At 40.6% G+C, this 12,496-nt stretch overlaps 1 long non-coding RNA gene across 12 annotated transcripts; it reads right to left on the bottom strand.

The window, feature by feature from the left end:
• Positions 1-2,487: 2,487 nt before the first annotated feature.
• LOC119354355 lies at positions 2,488-7,405 on the bottom strand. 12 transcript variants are annotated; one of them, XR_005170814.1, is made up of 7 exons: positions 7,262-7,405; positions 7,034-7,177; positions 4,671-6,149; positions 4,456-4,531; positions 3,807-3,987; positions 2,873-3,210; positions 2,488-2,753 (listed from the first exon to the last, which is right to left on the bottom strand). It is a non-coding gene; the product is annotated as an uncharacterized LOC119354355 (long non-coding RNA). The 12 variants fall into 12 exon arrangements; XR_005170818.1 differs by having other exon boundaries at positions 3,807-3,888; XR_005170816.1 differs by having other exon boundaries at positions 3,807-4,531; positions 4,671-4,751; positions 5,919-6,149; positions 7,262-7,404.
• Positions 7,406-12,496: the final 5,091 nt, after the last annotated feature.

Genomic DNA, 12,496 nt, shown 5'->3' with positions numbered 1-12,496 from the left:
GTTATCGGCAACTAGCAGGAGCCATATGGTTGTCGCTTTATTGTATGAAAGGCAATTGCCATGTTATTGCTTTACTTTATCACTAAGTGGTAGCGATAGTCGTAGAAGCAATAGTTGGCGAGACGACTCAAGCCGGTGATGATGGTGATCATGACGGTGCTTTGGAGATGGAGATCAAAGGCACAAGATGATGATGGCCATATCACATCATTTATATTGATTGCATGTGATGTTTATCCTTTATGCATATTATTTTTCTTAGTTCAATGGTAGCATTATTAGCTGATCTCTCACTAAATTTCAAGGCACATGTGTTCTCCTTGAGTATGCACCGTTGCTACACTTTGTCGTGCCGAGACACCACGTGATGATCGGGTGTAATAAGCTCTACATTCACATACAACGGGTGCAAGCCAGTTTTGGACACGCAGAATACTCGGGTTAAACTTGACGAACCTAGCATATGCAGATATGGCCTCGGAACACTGAGACCGAAAGATCAAGCGTGAATCATATAGTAGATATGATCAACATAGTGATGTTCACATTGAAAACTACTCCATCTCACGTGATGATCGGACATGGTTTAGTTGATATGGATCACGTGATCACTTAGATGATTAAAGAGATGTCTATCTAAGTGAGAGTTCTTAAGTAATTTGATTAATTGAACTTTAATTTATCATGAACTTAGTGCCTAGTAGTATTTTGCATGTCTATGTTGTTGTAGATAGATGGCCCGTGTTGTTGTTCCATTGAATTTTAATGCGTTCCTAGAGAAAGCTAGGTTGAAAGATGATGGTAGCAACTACATGGACTAGGTCCGTACCTTGAGGATTATCCTCATTGCTGCACAGAAGAATTATGTCCTGGAAGCACCGCTAGGTGACAAACCCGCTACCGGAGCAACGCCAGATGTTGTGAACACCTGGCAGAGCAAAGCTGATGACTACTCGATAGTTCAGTGTGCCATGCTTTACGGCTTAGAACTGGGACTTCAACGACGTTTTGAACGTCATGGAGCATATGATATGTGACAGGAGTTGAAGTTAACATTTCAAGAAAATGCTTGGATTGAGAGATATGAAGTCTCCAATAAGTTCTACAGCTGCAAAATGGAGGAGAATAGTTCTGCCAGTGAACATATACTCAGAATGTCTGGGTACCACAACCACTTGACTCAGTTGGGAGTTAATCTTCCTGATGATAGTGTCATTGACAGAGTTCTTTAATCACTGCCACCAAGCTACAAGAGCTTCATGATGAACTATAATATGCAAGGGATGGATAAGACTATTTACGAGCTCTTCGCAATGCTAAAGGCTGCGGAGATAGAAATCAAGAAGGAGCATCAAGTGTTGATGGTCAACAAGACCACTAGTTTCAACAAAAATGGTAATGGGAAGAAGGGGAATTTTAAGCAGAACAGCAAGCCGGTTGCTGCTGAAGTGAAGAAACCCAAGTCTGGACCTAAGCCTGAAACTGAGTGCTTCTACTTCAAAGAGACTGATCACTCGAAGCAGAACTGCCCCAAGTATTTAGCGGAGAAGAAGGATGGCAAAGTGAAAGGTATATTTGATATACATGTTATTGATGTGAACCTTACTAATTCTCGCAGTAGCGCATGGGTATTTGATACTGTTTCTGTTGCTAATATTTGCAACTCGAAACAGGGGCTATGGATTAAGCGAAGATTGGCTAAGGACGAGGTGACGATGCGCGTGGGAAATGGTTCCAAAGTCGATGTGATCGTCGTTGGTACGCTACCTCTACATCTACCTTCAGGATTAGTTTTAGACCTAAATAATTGTTATTTGGTGCCAGTGTTGAGCATGAAAATTATATCTGGATCTTGTTTGATGTGAGACGATTATTTATTTAAATCAGAGAATAATGGTTGTTCTATTTATATGAGTAACGTCTTTTATGATCACTAGTTGACCCGTTGCGCCGAATGGCGCAAAGACCCGCAGAAAGCCATGTTATCGATGAAAATAGTTTCATGCTGCAAGGACTATCCGCTAAACCATGCCACTTCAAGACCGTTGCGCCAAATGGCGCAGAGACCCACTGAATCCATGTTCAGCATGAAAAGAATTTTCATGTTTTAGTTGGTTTAGTAGTGGGCAAGCACATATGATAACAAATTTAACCCCTTTAATAAAAAAGAATGGAGGCTTGTTGTCTACAATGAGATATACCTACACATTTTAATTTGGTAGGAGAGTCCCATTTCAAGACCATGTCATGTTGAAAAAAATGTGAATTTTTCAGAACACCATATGCACTTTGAAAGTACTCCATTTATCAGTAGGTTTAGTTTTGAGCAAGCACGTACGGTAACTATTCTAACCACTCGATATAAACAAAATGAACGGAAGCTTGTATCAGGGTAACCAAAGTTCAAAAGAAAAAAGTGTTGTGTGTGCTGGATTTTTGATGATTTAGGTCTTGGAAGACCTGAACATGCAAGCATAGTATTGCAAGTAAGAAAATGTGAAACATTGCTAATAACTTGCCTTATACATGACAGTTTTAGGTCATACAAGTAGCGGGTTACAAGAAAAACAGTCTATATGTGATGAACCAAGCCTAAGTCAAATAGGTAATGCCAATACAACCAAATTCATTAAATAGATGGATTTCAGTCCTAACACTGGAATGTAAATAAGCATAATAGAAGTGAATCATAGAACGTGGTTTATACAAAGCACGATAGTCTTCCTGTGAGTACAACTTCTACCACACATAGCCTGTAAACAAAAGAAAAGATAGCCATGAGTTATTTGTACTTATAATAGAGCAACATCACAACAGTTCTACTTATCCGCGTTGTTACGTTGCATATATATAAGAGAAGCCGTGCATGTACCTAGCTAGAACGAATCAGCCCATAGCATTTTTCAGACTCATTTCGTGTCCTTGGTTTCTCAATGCTGCTCTAACTGTATCATCTTATCTCTGTTTTCACCGCGGGTATCATGAATCCTTTTCCTTACATAGCAGCAGGGTCTTCCGACATGGTCTCATGTAACAGCCATACGGCTGTTTATATCTCCAAAAGATGATATTGCTGTATGCAAATACACAGTCAAGCACATCATGCAACTGTCACATTTTGCTTCGATACTCAGCCACTGGTAGGCCAGAAGTTTGTAGAAGAATATCCAACATCATCATGTGAGGTATTTTCACCATCGGTGGAGGACCCTATAGGTTTTAACGACATGCCGTAAATTTGCAGAAATTTACAGGGAAACCTAAGACATTTTAGAAATTACTTCATACCCAAGACATAGAACAATTGGCATGCCATCCTCAAACTATATTCTTTGTAGTCACAATAAAAGCTATCCAGTGTAGAGAAATAGGTATGCTGACTTATAAGACGCTCGCCACAAAATTTGATTATTTGTAGATGATGCAGGACCCAGGGAAAGCTGATTACACATTTGTTGACTGTCTATTCACCTGTGTTGTGATGATAGCATAGAATGACAATCAGAGTAATTGCTTAGCACTATTATTAGGTCTCAGGCTTCTCCTAGGTGTGTACCTATTTCTGAAACGTACATAGGCTAGAGAGGGAATCCATGATAGAACGAATATAAAAAGTTATAGTCTCCTTTGTCCGAACTTCAAAGTAAATTAGTTAAAGAAGGATTCGGAGAGCACCTACTAATAAGCAATTGCATCTATCATGGTAAATAAGCACATCACATAAGGGACATCCAACATCTGTTTTTATAAGCTGCAATCATATAACTGATTCTCATGCATCATCATCAAATTGAAAGAGAAATTACCTGTTAGTCGCTGGACAACCGCCAAGGTTGTATCATGGGGTCTGAGCAATAAAGGAGGCAAAGGATCCATGTATGGTTTTGTCTGGTCGACAGAAAGATATATATAGTAAGAAATGATACAGCTGAATATATATATATATAGAAGGCCCACTATTTGATCCAGCTGAAGCTTGTAATGAGCCTGCAGGCATCATCCAGACATATGTATAGTAAGCAATGATATAAGTTTATCACAATATCTCAAGTAACAAAGAACTGGTGAACCGATGATTTAATGAAAAATCCTTGAATGTGCAGATCCCAACAGTAATAGCAAGTTAAAGATCAAGTTGGACACGGTAACGTCTAATTGGCATCACCCTTTTTATAAATGTCAAAAAGATCTTAATGGCCTCATGACTGAATAAGATGTGTAGATGGAGAAATCATGCGTATGAAGCTGCTCAGTACAACTTAACTGAATTCACTGACTTGAGGTAACAATGAAGAAAGAAGAAAACATTCATAAAATGCAGATTCTCACTTCTTTGAACATATTACACGACTCGGCATCTTCTTGTAGGAAAGAACAAAGCAAATAAAGAACGATAAAATAAGAACAAAGCAATGAACAGAGCATCAAGGAATCAGTAGAACAATTTCAGCTCACCCATGTCGCGCCACCCCGCGGTTGACCTTCATGTTCAAATAACCAAGTATATCACATCATTTCTGGTTCATATACCCTTGGAAAACACAATGACATCAGTTAATGGCGTACACATATTTAAAAAAAAACTATGAGCATATTTTCACTAACAATACACACACCAACACCAAAATCAGAAGAAACAAAATTGAGAATATGGCAAGTGAACTTGGCACCCGATAAATTTGACAGGCCGATGTATGACAACTTGTCATGTCCATATGGCAAAAAGCGATACTTGACACAAAATAATTTATCTGTAAAAATGACATAAGGAATGTACTCAATAAGCATGCTAAGATACAGTCAAGCGTCGAATGGGTTACTTCGATTCTGATATAGCAATTACACAAAAAATATAGTTCATAACAGCATGACAAGTGAGGTGAAAGCATTGATATATCTGAACACTTCATCATTTTACTGGAAATTAATATTTGTATGCCTTTTCTACTTGTGAAATATTTGTATTGTTTGACCATGATGTATTTTGTCTAAGTAAACGATGATATACTGAACTTACTGACAAGTGTCAAATTCTTGATTTATTAGACATCTAACAAAGGAATATATAGGGACAGTTAACAACATTACCGCTGCAATGCGCATGTACTGCATTTAGACAACAAGTGTCAATCATTAGTCCCAACACTGAAGATTCATTTCATTTTATCTAGAATAGATAAATGCAACAAATGATAGGAGTTGGGCATCGAATGGCGCCAAATGGCACAGTGTCCATGCCAAACCAAGAGTAATTGAAAATAAATGCTTGGCAATTTGGCAATACCAACGATCCTTTTAGTAATGAAAATTGAAGGTTCAAACTATGCAATAGAGTTTTCAAAATGCGATCGTAAATTTTCTCTATACAATTTTCTGTGTTAGCTCAAAGTTAAAAAGGACTATACTGATTTGATATATATATATACCCCTTTAATTAAAATAAGTAAGCTTGTTCTGTACAATAAGATGTAGATGCACATTTTAATTCAGTACCTCGCGTTGGTAATATATTTATTTTTCACTAAGCTTTTGATTGATATCTTATTAAGGCGCAATGCCCAAATTCAATCCTGGAGTATTCTGAAACAGTTTGTGTTTCTTTAATATCTTTTCAGTTTTAGAAATTTCAGTGTTTGGTAATAATTAGCTAAAAGCCCCCATTCGGACAGTTAGGAGAGGATGCTGCAATTTCCAAAGTAAGTATAAATAGATATGTGATACACATGTAATAAATCATTATATCTCAGACCACACTAAAGTAGAACAAATCAAAGGTATGGACATAATAAAACTAAACTTCAGTTAAACAAATATGCATCAACACAGTAGCCATTCAGTTCATAGTTTACAGGGGAATGGAATAAACAACTTCATTGCTTGCCGGTTCGCTAGTGTTGTACAATGACAAATGCCAATACCTTGTTCTCCAGGACCAGCAGCATGGTGGGGTCGGATGCACTCATCATCACTTCATGTGTGCGGAGCTCCCCAAGCCACACCCGTGGTCACCTCTCTTGCCGCCTATCCAACTCGCTGCACCATGCTCCGTGCTCACCGGCGCTATCCGTCGACCCGCTTTGGTCGAGGCACCACCAGGATGCTCGATTTTGCACGGGTCTCCGTTTCCTTGTCTAAATCCCGTCCAGAAGCTTCCGTACGGAGAAAGAAAGAGCATCAATGCTGTAGCTACCCAGGGTACTATAAATAGATGGATGGAAGAAAGACTAAAAATAAAAATAATAGAGCAGATAGTTTATTTAGTATATCACTTTTCCTTTTCTTTTTGAAGGATTTAGAACGGCAGTTAGGACCAATAGAACTCCATTTTGCCGATCAGGTGTTTGAGCTGATATACCAAGTTAAACTATCCATGTTTAGGGTCATCCCATCAGGGCATTTGAAAAACTGCTATGAAGAAGAGTTAACTTCTTTAAGCAACCCTGTAGAGCGATGTATTTATCAAGGAACGGAACAACATTCAGAGTTGTATGTATATGCAGAAAAGTACACAAATACACAAGCAATCAAGTTGTTGTAAAGCAAAACTCAGATTGGGAAAGACAACTTCAATGATTCAGTGAAGTTACAGGAGTTTAGTTACCTACCTAAAAGAGTGAATTAATATGCAGTATAAAGACAAACTTATGGATAGGAAGGCCCATCCTGAAAATTCTACAATTGAAAGGAGGGAAACACATCAAGCAAAGGAACAAAAATCTCCTTTATAAAGGGGACATGAGCTCCAGGACAAATCGATCCCTTTCTTGACAAGGAAAGAGCAAGGTACCAAACAAACTAAGAATGGCAAAAAAAAATCTTTCTATTGACTCTAGTCAGGTCAGAGAGCATCTCCTGAGCAGGAACAATAATCCCATTTGCAGTAACTTATCCGAGGCACACAACAAATTTAAAAGCTTAAAAAAATCTATATAGGAGCCTAGCTAGATCTGAGCATCTGGTCGACAGAAATAAACAAAAAAAATTGCTCATAGACTGGAACCAACAGCACAACCGGAAGGGTGAAGAAGCTCACCAACAACACAACGGGAGCATAGACTGGGCCCTATCACCCTGCATTCCCGGAGCCTCCGCTAGCACGCTCGTTTTCGCCGGGGTCTCCCTAGTCTCCCTCCAAATCTCAATCCCCGGTTGAGCACCACGTAAGGACGAGCCCCCCCTGCAGAAAGAGATAAGATGGAGATCAGCAATGGAGGGAGGCGATGGCGGAGCTGCACACGGGTGGCGGTGGCCTCTTCTATACCTTGCGCTGTCGGCCGCTTCCTTGGTGAGGACAACCTCGGCAGCTCCTGGAGTCCAACCGTGGGAGATTGGATAATATGCCCCACTTTATTTGGGCAGTTGATAATTTGCCCTGCTTTATATTCCGTTTGATGATTTGCCCTACTTTTTCTTTTCCTATTGATAATATGCCCTTTTTAATTATTGTAATCATTTCTCATTTTTTATCCCAATTATCACCATGCGAAATGACTGTACTGCCCTTGTGGCAAATTGCAATTACGTCCTACTAGTCTCCCCGTGTTGGACTATTTGTCTTTGGTTCCACTTAACAGTTCATCCCCTTTCTCCTGTTCCTCTCTCCCCACTGTACACGTACTGAAGTGAGATCTTGCAGGAGGCCGACGAGGATACTTGGACCCCATCTTGGCGGCGGCTACCGCTGCAGCTCGGCGGCGGGGGCTCCCGTTAAACTCGGAGACGCGGGATGGCTCCTGCTGCAGCTCGGATGCGCTGCGGCTCCTCTGCATCCCGGCGGTCCGGTAGCTCCGCTGCAGCTTGGAGTTGCGGAATAGGCGGATTGCGCCGTTTGCTCGCCGAGCAAAATACTCGTCGTTGCAGCTGCCACTCCCCGCTGTAGGTGGTGTCTGGTCCGGCAGGCGCCGGCACTCCCTGAAGCTCGACAAGGGAGGCTCCAGGAAGACTACAGCGGCCGCCGTTGTCGCTCAGGTAAAAAAAAATCCTTCGGTGGTTGATGGATCTGTACAAATTTTTGTGTGAGCTCGTTGCTACTACGTTACTAATAGCTAGCCTGAACGGCATTGTTGATACTAATTAGCAGCTGGGCACAGGGGCGGAGCCAGGATTTTGGTATAGGGGGGCCAAGTTAAGAAGTCAAGTTCATGATATTTTTTTTCAGCACAGAAAAATAACTATGAACATATTGTATATGTGCGCCACACACTACAAACATGGATATAGTTGCATTAGTTTAAATTAACCTCCACAGTTGCCAATAAGAGGAAACATAATTAATAATTTAATTCGAAGAGAACTTACCTGCTACGTATATGATCATGCAATATGTAAGTCATCTCCCATTTGGCGGCGCTTAAAGATAAATTAATATTTAGAGTGTTTGGGGGCTCTTCCTGGCTGATATGGCCCCTGAGATATATGAAAATGCCGAGCTTCATCTTACTTATTTGGTGGCAACTCCCAATTTGACATGATTTTGCTTGTTCCGCAACATTTACCATGCCCGGCTTATCCTGAACATGAGTGTCAATTGGACTAGAATTTGTAACTCACACATCAGCCACATTAACAATTATAGTAGATTTTGCGCCTTCAACAATTATAGTAGATTGAGAACTTCAAGCAACTGGCATGAAATATGAATTAGTCTTAACGGTGTTTGGCGTCGCTTTTCTCTTCATAGCTGCTAAATTGGAATCTCACAATTAGTTATATTGGATAAGTTCGACATAGGAAAAAATTGCTTCATAAATAGAAACTCATACGGAATAATTTGCATCACGATCACAATTTTTAGGACACGTACAAGATAGGAATTCTTCATAGAATCATAACTTCACAAATCACACAACCAAAACAAGTAAACAACAAAAATCTGATGTGTATGTTCAACAATAATACAAGATGAGAACTGAAATTAGTAGATGGTGTTATGTACTGATGTGTTAAACCTTGGTCCTTGGCTAGTTCCCGTAGTTGGATCCAAAAGAAGGCTGCGCCTCGCTGTCGCCGTATGAATAGGATCGGGAGCAGCAGGGCACAATCGACGGGGGCAGAGCGGGCCAGGTCAATGAACGGCGGCGGCTAATTTCTACGTACTAATCCACGTACTGACGTACAGGTTGACATGAGAACGCAACTGCCAGCCCAGGAGATCAGAGGCAATCGCCCCAAAAATCTGGCCGCTAGTGGGCTTTACATGGGCCTTTTTTAGTTTCAGATGGGGGGGCGAGCATGAACATACGCGCGGAATACGTGCGCTCCTATCGCTAACTGTATAGCATCGCGCGATCGTTAGGGGGGGCCAGGCCCCTGCTCGCCCCCCCTTGGCTACGCCACTGGCTGGGCATGCCCCAATCGTCAGGCTGGGTACGCTGAAGTGCATTTTCTAATTAAACCACAGGTCAGGCATCTATATATGATGCTTTTTATGCATTCTTGCATATGTACTTCGGTAGAACTTGGCAGCATATAACAACTTTCATAGGTAAAAATATTAAACTGAAAACAAGTATCCACTCAGTACATGGAATTCGATGTCATAAAAAGGACTGCTCGGTTCAAATGGCATAACAATTTAATCTAAGTTTACATCAAGCAAAATAACAATAATTCTAAGTTTGTATCTCAGAAATTACATCTTCTTCCTCCTTGGGGTAATTTTTTTCTTGCATGCCGTAGAGCTTGAGGGATGTGAGAAGTAGGCGATGGTGCAGAAACATTCGTTGTTCCAGATGGTTGTGATGCATTGCCTTCGGCTATGGCCATAGCAAGTCTCCTGTATATTTACACATACGTTACAAAAGCTGGATTTCTTTTGCATGAACCAAATGTGCATATGGAAAATATAAACAGTTACCTCCTTGTAATAGGCCCAGGGCTGTTATGAAGGCTGGGAGGCACTGTGATTGTTGTTGTGCGTGTGGGTGTCGCAACAACAGCTGGAGCGAGCTCGTGAGCAGACACGTCGCTAGAAAATTCAATCAGACATGACATTAGAAATGGTATGTTAATACTAATTTCATACTAATGTAGATGATATATAGGAGTAGTAGTACTAGTACATGGGTTACCTCTCATTAGCTTCCTTCTTTTTACAAGTTGCTTTCTGTGCCCCAAGATTCCACATTGTTTGCACCTATTTTTGGTGCCAAATCTCTTCTTTTCTTTTTCCTTCTCTTTGGCACCACCTCCTTGCTCATTTAGTTTGCCATCATCGTCTTTTTTCTTCCGTTTGCCGCCACCACCACCGTCTTCAAGGCAACTTTTGATCCTCTGATTCCTCCTTCTCCCAACAGAGCTTTTTAAATCTGGTGGTATCATCTCAAAATCTAGAGTGACCTGAGGCCATTGAGACTTGTCTGTGATTGGTTCAATCTCTCCAGCATAGGCAGCCCGGAACCTACTCACAGAGTAGTAGTCATGCACATATGGTTGAAAGTTCACATCTGCTCTCTTTATAAGAAATGCAAGTGCATGCTCACAGGGCTTTCCAGTGTGCTGTCATTCTAGGCAAGTGCACTCATAGGTACCTATTTTGACAACGTGCCTAAGATTCTTCTTGCTGGTGTCCTTGACCTCACAACTTTCTCCGGTTGATCTTCCAACAACCAAATGGTCAAGTTGTCTAGTTCTATTATTTATTTGTTGAATGATGGCAGGCAGCGTCTCTCCCTGGAGCATTTCCCTAATCCTTCTCCTCCTCTCAACAAGTATCATAATTTTCTCTCTTATTTTGTCTGCTAGCTCATCCATGGGCAGATCCTTTGTTTCTTTGATCCAACTATTGAAGCACTCAGCTAGATTATTGTGAATGTAATCACATTTTATTTCTGTGTTGAAGTCGCATCTCATCCACTTCAAATTATGATAAGTACACAAGTAGGTACTCACCGTAGGTTCAGCTTCGAAAATCTTGCCCATATGGTAGTTAAATGTTTCTAGACGGTAAGCCTTGGCAGCTGGCCACATGCGACCAAAAACATCTCCATGAAACTTCTTTTTGAAGTTTGCCATTAGATGCCTAAAGCATTCCCTTTGCTCAAATTGAGGAAAAACAATTTTAACTGCATTCTCTAACCCTTTGCATGCATCAGTACAAATAGCTAGAGTTTGAATATGTCCTATTGCCTTATGTAGTTGTTGCATAAACCAAACCCAGTTCTCCTCAGTCTCCATACCAAAGAAACCAAATGCTAAAGGAAACATCCAGTTTTGTCCGTCTAGTGCTGTACATGCCGCCAATTGACCATTCCACTTTCCAGTCAAATGTGTGGAGTCTATACTGAGATATGGTCTACAACCAGCCAAAAAGCAATCAATGCATGGCTTAAGTGCCATAAAAAATCTCCGGAAATACACTCCACCATTTTCCCTCTTGACATCAACCTCAACAATGCTACCCGGAGATCTCTTATCAATTTCAGCTTTGAAGTTGAATAAATTCTGAAAGCATTTTCCCCAGGTTCCATATAACATATCTGCGGCCCTTTCTTTTCCCTTGTGTACAGTATCATACCCAATAGTACATTTGTACTCTGCTTGTACCCAATAGTATTAGGAGCTCCATGCCACCAATGTTTGGTTCAGTTTGAAGATACCCAATTGCCTTTTCTGCCACCCATGCTTGGTCTGCCATGCTTGTAATCACTTTAGCGGTTGATGAACACTTATGAGGCTTTACTATCTTGTTAACCTGCACAATACCAACCATTAGGTGCAAGTAATTTATAAAAATTGTTTCAACATAAAAAATGATTAATGTTAGATAAGTTCATACCCTGATTGTTTTGCCATCTTCTATCGTTCTAGCAATTATACGCCAAGGACATCCAATTCCTTTACAGTGACCCACATACCTAGTAGTGTCACTATCCTTGGTCTTAATGTCAAACTTACCTCTAATAGCAAATGTTCTCATAAGCATCCTAAACTCTTTCATCGAACGAAACAAAGAACCTTCCTCTATCACAGGATGTTCCTTATCATACCAAAAGTGATCATCTTCAGGCATATGGTCAGTGGTCAGGCACTGGAAGAGCCGCATCAGCAAGTAAGTCCTCACTAATATCAGCTATACATGCATCAAAATTTGCAATCGAGGCTTTGATGGCTGCTTCAGATACACATTTTCGTTGCACAGGTTCATCGTTGATTCCAAGCACCGAGCACATATTTTCTTCTGTTATAGGAACATCAATTTCGTCATCATTCATTGGTGCTATCTCAATCTGAGACCAATCAATGCCTCCTTCTGTTGTTGATACGTATGTATCATTGCTAGCAACCGTCGTTCTCCTACTTGGAGAAGAAATAAACATTTTAACATAAGGACATCATACAATTACATACAAATTATTACATCCAAAAATAAAAACTATGCTAGATCTGAAGTATTTTTTCAGCCTTCGTCTGAGTTTACTGTACTTTCTATGCATGTTCATCAACACCATCTGGAAGGGAGGGTGTGAGGCGGAAGGGAGGACCAAATGCTTACCAA

The sequence above is a fragment of the Triticum dicoccoides genome, chromosome 2A, assembly GCF_002162155.2.
Source record: "Triticum dicoccoides isolate Atlit2015 ecotype Zavitan chromosome 2A, WEW_v2.0, whole genome shotgun sequence".
Taxonomy (NCBI): domain Eukaryota; kingdom Viridiplantae; phylum Streptophyta; class Magnoliopsida; order Poales; family Poaceae; genus Triticum; species Triticum dicoccoides.
Note: the sequence above shows the minus strand (reverse complement) of the source record. Positions and strands in the feature narration are given on the sequence as shown.